Source organism: Gambusia affinis, linkage group LG22, assembly GCF_019740435.1.
Source record: "Gambusia affinis linkage group LG22, SWU_Gaff_1.0, whole genome shotgun sequence".
NCBI lineage: Eukaryota > Metazoa > Chordata > Actinopteri > Cyprinodontiformes > Poeciliidae > Gambusia > Gambusia affinis.
In genome coordinates this window covers 20,914,172-20,924,250 of record NC_057889.1, presented here as the reverse complement: position 1 = coordinate 20,924,250, position 10,079 = coordinate 20,914,172, and positions in this window count along the sequence as shown.

Below are 10,079 nucleotides of genomic sequence, written 5' to 3'. Positions count from 1 at the left end.
TGTTCGTCTGTCACATGAAATTCCATTAAAACACACAGAACGGTGGAAACATCAGCAAACGCAAAGGTGCTTAAATGAAACATTAGAAAGGGCAACACATCAGCGCAGAAGTTATTTTAATGAAAAAAAAAAAAAATCTAAAATAAACATGTATATTTGAAAGAAGAAATGACTTGGTGTTTTATTTCAGCAGTATTGGCCAGGCAGAGCTGCAGTGAATCTGCCAACTGGTCATTTCTCCTCCATCTCTGACGGTCAGACACGACAATCAGGCTCAATAGGAGGAAAAGAGGCAGAGCCTGCAGACCCTGTGAAACCAGCCAACAGGACGAAAAGCAAAGGCAGACAGAGAGGGGTGGTGGGAAGGAGGGCGGTTTTCTGAGCTCATGGTTGCTGTGGTTCTCTGTGTAATCGAGATCTGAACTCCACACAGAGCCTCTGACATGAGAATACCAGCGTCTCTCTTGATTAATGCAGATCATTGCCATTAAACCTGCAATTATGAGACAACGTCTGAGAACAATGAGTCTGTTCTGGGCTGGAGCTCATTGTGCTCCTGGATATTTTACAGCAGAGTCGGCTGATGTTCTCCCTTCTTTTTCTTCCATGTCTTTTGTTTTGTTTTGACATGTTTTTTTTTTTTTATTGGTTATTGTTGAAACGGCTTCATTTTGCAAACAGGAAAACATCCAATTTGATCCATTAGAAACTTGGGAAACTAATCTGAAACAGGAGATCGAAGCTGAACTTCATGTCTTGCATGTTATCTGATTTCCTGTTGAAACTGTCTTTGTACCTGATAATGCTGTTTGTGACAGAGATATTTATTGTATGCAAAAAGATATACATTCGGATGCAGGAGAAAATGTGATAAAAAGAAAATTAATCTGATGAACTCCTGAATTTAGAAAAAGAGAAAACAAATATAATCCTCCTTGATATGTAATCTACTGAAGACCTGGAGTTCTTTTTGAGAGATGATTTCTTTTTTAAATGAGATATATTTATTGAGGTTCTCAGAACAGATGTTAGTTACGTAGAACAACCCTGAATTTATTTTCCTCTTTTTACTCTCATATCATGAATAACACAGAGCAGGTCACACAATGACCAACAAACACAAAGAAAAATGAAAAAAAAAAACAAACAGAAAAAAACATGCTTGTAATAATTTTGCAGTGAAATAATATATTTTTGATTTAAAAATAAATCAAATCAAATTAAAACCATGACACTTAAATTGTCTAGCGCTGGAACTGTGACATTTTTTAAAATTATTATTATTTATTATTTCATTAAAATCTGTCTTTCTGTGTCGTATTGATTCTTCCTGTGTGTGTGTGTGTGTGTGTGTGTGTGTGTGTGTGTGTGTGTGTGTGTCCACCCACAGAGCCGTCTCCTCGGCTCCGTGGTGCAGGTAACTGGGACACACTGTGGGATGTTTGTAGGACAATGCCACCCTGTTCTTGGCCCAGAAAAGATGCTGGAAATTTGTTTTTTCCCCTTTTTTTTTTTTTTTGGATCTTGTTAAGCATTTGATGCTTTTCAGTTAGCGTTTTATTAAAAAGTTGTATTCATCCCTTAATAGCTGACTAAGCGTGACCCAGTTGGCAGCAAACTTCCATCACTTTCAGATCTCATTAAGACGTTGGTTGAACCGGAGCTGCTCCACCAGGCTTTGTGTGCAGAGATGAGAGGCTCTTCATTACTCTGCTCACTGTGAGTTTACAGTATTTGCCAAAGAGCAGAGTTACAACCTTGGCACGTAAGTAGCTCATTCAGTTTTGTTACTCGTAGGCCTTTGACTACACCACAAGACTTGATCAAAGTTTTAAATCACACACATCTCAAATAGGATCACTTTAAGAAACATTCTGACTAAAAAGTGGGAGGTACTGGTAATGTGTTAGACTGGATCGGGTCTTGCTTAGTCGACCAGGAAGTCATTTAGGAATGAGAAATATTACTTTTATAAAGATCATGTTAGGAAGTTACATTTATTTTAAGCCGTTTGATATGTATTGTGTTTTTTATGACCACTGAAGATAATGCAGTTACTTGATTGTGCTATAAAATGGCACAAAGTGCCTGGATAATACATGACACCGCCCCTTTAAGAAGGATTAAACAGGGCTAGTGGGCCTATGAAGCTGCTTTAGGATCACTGAGGATAAAAAGCAATAGAATGAGTACATTTCCACCAAAAAAACTCAGACATTTTCTGAGTTTGAAAAGTTGGCTAGAAAAAAAAGAAGAAATGTTGAGCTCAATCTCAGACATTTTAGAGAAAAGTCTGGAAATTGACATGTCAAAAAACTATTGAAATTCAGAAATTTCCATGTTTCTCCTCGAACATTTTTAGTTCTTTTTTTTCCAACAAAATTTTTACTTTTCAAATTCCAAAATTTGCTTGTTGTTTCTAGGACATTTCTGAGCGTAATCTTGGTATTTCTGAGGTTTTTCTAGCAAACTTCCAACTTTTCCAACTCAGAAATGTCCCTTGTTTTTTCTAGAAGGTTTCTAGTTTCTTTATTGTCAGAGATTTACTCTTCCTCTATCCCTGTACCTACCATGCCCCCAGTACTCCAGCGTGTAGACGCCCTTTAAGTTGCATCAACAAAGTCGTATATGTGAGTAAAATCTACATCAGCCGGTGCAGTGGCAGAGGAACTGGCTGTGCAGCAAAGCATGAGCTGAGTCGAAGCGTTGACGGAGGCCTGCAGCGGTTGAGCGTCTGATCAGAGATTCCATCAGAGGGAGGTTTAGCACCGTCCTGCTGATCTGGCACAGCTACAGTCAGTCTCTGTTGCCCGTGTTTGCTTTCGCATCACGCCCTGCATGCCTTCAGGTTAAAGCGCTGAAGAAACATGCAGCTCCTCAAGTCAGAGGCTGTTAGGAAATCACACTGCTGTCAGGTAGGGAGAGTCAGCTAAAGGTCTGCAAATACGAAGCGGATCCTCTGGACTAGATGGTTGTTATCAATGTGTGTGTTTAGCTTTCAAGGTGAAGTTTTGCCACCATTGATTTCAGTTAAGTTCAGTTTTATTTCTATAGTTTGCTTGCGCTGTATCATTGACTTTACAGCTGCTCCTCATATTGAACATGCACGTAGCAACAGTAGAGAGGGGGGAAAAAAAATCCTCTTTAACAGGAAGAAAAAAATAACTGGGAGAAAACATAATGCTGAAGTGATAACTAATAATGGAAGCTGGGGAGTAGGAGACGAAAGTAACAAAATGTGGACAGTTATTTGTGACCAAATGGGGGGGGGGGGGGGGGCAGCACTGAGACAGTCTCAGACGAAAATAAAGTGGAACTAAACAAACCCACACAAAAATGTCAACATTTGAATAGAAATATAAAGACTGAGCCCTAAATAACTTATTTAGAGTTTATCAAGAAAACAAAACATAACAACAACAACCAAAAAAAACCAAACCCCCCCCCCAAAAAAACAATTTGATTTGGGGGTTAGTTACACTTTACACATGCAGCCAGAGCTACATGGTGTCTGTGTCTAGTCTAGACCTTAATTTACAGTTAATCTACAGCTACATGTGTCAAGGTTTCATATCTGATGGTTACAACGTCTATCCAAATGATTTCGCTTATTAAAAGGGGTGGTAAAATATGAGCGAGACAAAATGCAAGTAAAGCTTCATGGAGAATGAAAATTTTTGCTGAGCTGTTTTAATATTCTGAGTCTCCAGGAAGCCAATAGGTGCAGGCAGCAATCTGCCCCTGCACAGAACCAGTCAGCAACGTTGTGTATCCTGCACACACACACGCCACCACACACAAACACACACACCCACACACAGTTAGCAACAGCAAACAAGCTCCACAAACACACAGTCTGCCTTCCGTGGCTGCAGCAGCAGCAAACAGCTCGCTGACAGATGATTCAAAGCACTCCCGATGAGAACAATGCTCCGGTGCCATCCTCACACCACCAGTCTTTCCCACAGTTGCCATGGGAACCCTCGCTCGTGTCATCTTCCAGCAGAAGTGTTTGTGTTGTCTTGCTTCCTACCAAGCTGGGAGTCACGTGTGGGGCTGACAATGCCAGCAGGAAAATCCCTGCTTCAAGGACGGCCGACAGAAAGCGCAGCACGAAAAAAAAAAAGAAAAAAAGAAAAAAAAATCATATGCAGTGGTGAATTTAACATGGTCAGTCTCAAGAAAGCTTTTTAATTTTTTTGGTGGATATTCAGCATCAGTCGGTTCACTCTTCCCATCGTCACAGAGCAGTTTTTTTAGTATTAGAAATAAAAAAACGAAACATACATCCTCCGTCAGCATCCGTCAGCATCCAGCGGATGCTGACGGAGGAAACTCATAAGAGGCAATAAACAGCGTAACTCGATCAGAGGGAAGCTGAGGATTTGTTGAATCCAATTTGTGGTTACCGTTTTTTTTTTTTTTTTTTTAAAGATCAGCAGCAACCAGAGGGGACACGGTGCACAGGGTCACCGCTCTGCTTTATGAATAACAATGAGGGAAATGATGGCGAGTGTAAACAAAATTCGCAACTAACCATTTCAACGTCAACTTTAGTTTTGGTCATTGTGATGCAAAAACCAAAGAAATCCATTTCCTGGTGCAACTTTGCCGATATGCTGCAGAGGTCAGCAGATCCCTGCATACCTGAAACGTGTTGAAGTTAAACTCTGTCACAGACGCAATGGAGGCAACGTAAAAATGGATATCGTTAAAAAAAAAAAAGAAAAAGAAAAGAAGAAAAACAAAGCACTTTGTTTCACCTGCAGCCTTCAAAGATCAGTTGTTCTACACCAACTGAAAACCTGGTCATGCAGCTTGAAAAGTAAAATAAAACGATGCGGATGCGGTATAACGGGGCCGTTGAGATGAATATTTCACATTCCTTACTGACAGTGGTCTCGTTCAGTTTAGGATGATCTGAAAACAAGATGACTAACATTTTGTTTCTCAGAAATTCTCAGTTAACAGGCATCATTTCATTATGCTGCCTCTTCTTTTTCAACATTTAAGCACTTTAAAAACGAGCTATTTGCTCAGTTCTCAGTAGTTGCTGAATGCCGTTATTAAGGTGGATAATTGACAATACGAGTCTAGTAGAAATAGAGGTTGCAGGAGAGGAGAATATCCTCATGGAAGAGCAAAAGGGAGATAGGTAACATAATAAACATCTTCATAATACCATTTATATATGTCTGATTTCGTCACTCAGGGATGCACAAACAGCAATTCTTAAAATTCCAGCAGGTTTCTCTTCAAAGATCATGCCAGGTGTGTGTGTGTGTACGTGCGTGCGGGCGTGCGTGCGCGTGCGCGTGTGTGCGTGTGTGTGTGTGCGTGTGTGTGTGTGTGCGTGTGTGTGTGTGTGTGTGTGTCTGTAGGAGGTTCTTCCTCCAAACACACTCTTATCTCTGCATCCATGGTTGCTATTGCGGCGGTTGTGACAAAGTTGACTTGTAGATGGAGTCTGATTGGTGTGTTGGAGTAAAATGGAAACATTACAGTCACTTGTTGCTTTTTTAATAAAAGAACAGCTGGAAAGGCCTAAACGCTGCCAAAACACAACGTGTTGAGAGAAAAATGAACAAGAGTCATTATATGATGCTAGCGTTAGCCTCCTACATTAGCGATATTAAAACAGTCCTGTTCCTTTATTTAAAGAGGCAGTATTATTATTTTCCAGGCCCATAGTGTCATTGTATAGCAGAGTCAAGTTGCTATGTTAACTACAGCTGTTATAAAAAATCTATATATATTAAATATTACTTTAAAGAATTTGACTTTTAACACCTTTAAAATTGGGCCACTGTCTGTTTTAAAAATGCTCTTTCAGGAAGTCATCACAACATGGCTCCTCTGTTAACCCTTTAACAAACTTTTATCAGTCTTTCACTGTGAAGCAGCTCAGCAGACTTACACTTCCACCAGGTGTTTTCTAATTGCTGCTGGCTAGTCTGGAGGAGCTGGGTGGCAGTGGAGCTAGGTTGCTTGTCACTGCTGAAGTGTTACCATTGAGATGAAAGGATTTCTCAAACATGCATGAAAGAATCAAGGCAACATTCCAGATGTGTTTTTGATGAAACAATTACTTTACAAAGTTAAAAAAAAATTGTCACTTTTACAGAATACTGTCCCTTTAATTGATTCATTTTCTAAAAAGTCATCACAGTAGTTTCTAATCATCTCTTTATTATTATTATTATTCTGTTTAACACAGACCACATAATCTTTTGAGAGATGATTTTGAATTTTTGACTGAGGCATGTGACCCTGTGATCATGTTCCTGAATTCTCTCATCTGCATCAACACTGAGAACATTTCCCTTCAGGAGTCGACTTTAACAACTGGAACATTCAAAAAAAAAAAAAAAAAGAAAGAAAAAGAAGAAGAAAGAGCAAAAGAAAGAAATGAACGATCTCTAATGAGAATGAAAGCTTCCTGTAGAGACGCATCCTGGCAGAAGTAGCGAAGCAACACGCTGTTATTTTCCTCCCCACTCGCTGACAGCACATGTTTTATGGTGCTGATAGGATCTCCAGGACTCTTCAGGGCAGCTCACACTTCTGCCGGCTCCACTGCTTATCTCTGGACTGATCCGCCGCGTCTCGGCACAGAGCTGCTCATCCAGCAGGTCAAAGACTCTCCAGACGAGCTGCAGAGAATACTCCAGGCAGTGAGGCCACAGTACAAGCACAACGCAGTGATTTTATTGCTTTAAATCTTAAATTTATCTGCTCTAGTCTGAGTAAACAGTTATGTGAGCTGTTTTTGTCGACTTTTGTTGAAACGGCTGTAGTTTCACTTTCACAGACCCACAATGCAGCTTATGTTTTGTTGTATCTTTGACAGTCTTTACAGCTTTCTCTTGCTATTTTCTTCTAAACTTATAGATCTGTCGTATTCTGCTGACCGGGTTATAAACATGCAATATCTTACCTTATATTTTGCACGTTCTCCCTGTGATTGCATGGATTCTCTCTGGTTACTCCAGCTTCATTCCCACAGCCCAGAAACATGACTTATATAACTGACTGCATATGTTACATATGTAGCTCTGGAAAAAATTATGAGACCGCTGCAAAATGATCCGTTTCTCTGATTTTACTCTTTACAGTTATATGTAAGATGAACATTTTTCTTTTATTATATGAACTTCTGACAACATGTCTCTGAAATTCCAAGCAAAAGTTTTGCTTTTACATGCAGAAAATGTGAAACGGTCAAAATAACAAAAATATGCAGAGCTTTCAGACCTCAGATAGTGCGAAACAAGTTGAAAACAAGCTGATATTTATTTAGAAACAACAATACTAATGTTTAAACTCAGGAAAAGTTCAGATATTAGTATTTGGTGGAATAACCAAGAGGTTTTCAGTGTAGTGGGCTCTTTGTTCCTTCCAGAGCTATATTTATATTTGAATTAATGTTTTTAATTAAACGTCATTGTTTAAGGTCCAAAGAGACATTTTAGTCCAATCAAAACTGACTGGTCTAAAACTCTTTAGGGAACAGAATGTGAGACAAGTAAAAAAGCAAAACAAAAATTTAAATACCAGAAAGCTTAGACTGGAATTCAAAGACAACCTCCTATTGATATCAATGTGCAACAAAAACAATCTGTTCAATTTGTTACTTGTTTAAGACCAAAATATTAAAGAAATAAAAATGGGGTTGTTGTACTGGTGATGAAAAAAGGGACAATTCAATCAAAAGCAGCAAAATTTGAAGTTGTATAAAGTACGTAGTAAGAAGCTGATAGTTTAGTTGAGTTTTATAGTTTTCAGAACTTGTTTGTTGTTGGAGTTTATCACTAGAACTCCCAGATTCCCAAACAGTGGCAGCATGTCTGCCTCTCAGTGACACGGTGATGACAGAATATCTCTGTGCCAGATGAAAAACCTGCTTTTACCGTGGATAACTTGTGAACTAAAGAGTGTAAGTTTGTGGACCATGTGTCAATAACAGAGGTCCCACATTTGAGCCCAGCTCCTTCCAGGCTTTTCCTACCTAACCTAGAAAAAGCTTATGTTTAAACTTTTAAATATGCCATATTTTTTAATATGTCAAAAATACATAAAAACATATTAAAAAACAACAATCATGACTTTTAACTGAAACCGGTCTCAGCCTCGTGGTCTGAGCAGAACATTTCCGTTGATCATTCATATTTTTAACAGAAACATGCGTAAGAATTTCAATCATTTTTCATCAATTTGTTTCTCACAAAATCCATCAGATACTTTTCAAAAGGCATTTTAGAAACCCCCGAACAACAAGCACAGCTGCATCAGAAAAAGCAGAAGATCGGAACAAAGCGACGTTCCTGTGGACACCAGACCTTTGTGTTGGTTTGGCTTTGAGATAAATAATTGACTATTTCTGCCCACACGCAGAGGCCTTAAATAATAAATGTGCAGAAAGAAGCTGTTAAATGCAACTTTGTTTTTGTGCATCGGATATGAAAGGCTGCTCCAGTAAGAACGCGCCGCTGCTTCACAGTGTGAAAAGACTCAGCATGAAAATGAAAGATGACAAGCTGCAGCTGAACTCTGGAGATGCTGGTACGAAGCTGCTTGACATTCTCTGGATGCGGTTCCAGCTCGGAGATAGCTAATGGTTCTGGAGCTCCATAACGCTCTTAAAGTCAATTGGATTTTCTCTAATTAGTTGCATTTTTATTTCCAGCTGAGAAAAGATGTCTTTTTTTATTTGAGCATAGTTCCTAATGAAAATGGGAACAAATTCTGACTAGGCAGTCTGTCATGGTGACAGATTTTGCTGGACGATAAATTGTCCCAGAATTTATTGCGATAAATGATAATATTGTTGCCCCGAGAGCATCTTCAAATGGCATAATAACGCACGGACACATTCAAGATCAATAAACTTTAGATTCTAATGAACATCTAACACTGGAACTGGAAGACATTTTAAACGTCCAAAGTGTAAATGAACAAAACAACAGAAAGAACAATTAAAATGAATCATGAAGTGAACAGAATTGTCCTTCAATAAAAGGGCTGATTGAGACAAAAGCACCCGACTGAAGACTTTTATCATCCAGTTTTTGGTAGAAACAGAGAAAAGAAATTGATTGTTTAATTTTATAATTCTAATTCTTACTTGATTACTTCAAAATGCACTCAAACCATGATGACAAATTAAGACTTTATGATACTTATAATGATTTTAGTCCAAGTAGGACAATTTCCTCATGTTTTCTACTCATATTCTAAAAATGTAGCAACTTTCGCGCTAAGACCCTCCTCCTGGCTCTGATTGGTTGTTTGTGACAAAGCGGCTTATTTCTGCAGTTGATACTGGGAGACTTCAGTATTTTTCACAGACGCTGTCCCGTGTTATACCGTCACAACATACGGACAGTATTAACAAACATGTAAAAAACTAAAAGACAAAACAGAAACTGTGGAGATGAAACCAATTCCAACAACTCAGAGCGACAAGAGGTTTTTTCGTAGGCCGACACATTTTGAGACTTTGAACTTAAAACCCCTCGCTTCCTTTTTGTGATGGTTGAAATGTTTTTCTGATGATCCCGGAACAAAATCCACCTGAAACCCGTTCTTTACTCCTCAGCATGTTGTCTGTATATCTGAGAAATACAAAAAAAAGGAGATAAAATCCCCAACCCCTCTGCATACATTTATATAGGAAACACCCCAAACTTGAAGCAAACCAAGTAATGAGGTTCCCACGGAAACGTTTGCACATAATAAGCGACCTCTCTGTTGTGTTGTCTGACCACGACACTGAAGTCAGCTCTGTGTGTGTCGCTGGGCTGCAGAGCTAGACGGAGCCAAAACAATGCAGCTCACTGGGTTTGGCCTGGAGAGGTGACACTGTGCCAGCCTCATAAACAAGACTCTGAGCACAGATAATGAGCCTCTGCAGGCACCAGTGAGATCTGCTAATGAGAGGACAAAATGAGAGCGAGGTGGATGGCGAGTTAAAGGAGGAGAGTGTGCTGCCTTTAAAGACAGCAGCATCACTCCAGGCTTCAAACAGAGAGTGGAGGCTCTTAGAAAAGCTTCAGCAAATATATTCCCAGCCTGGATCA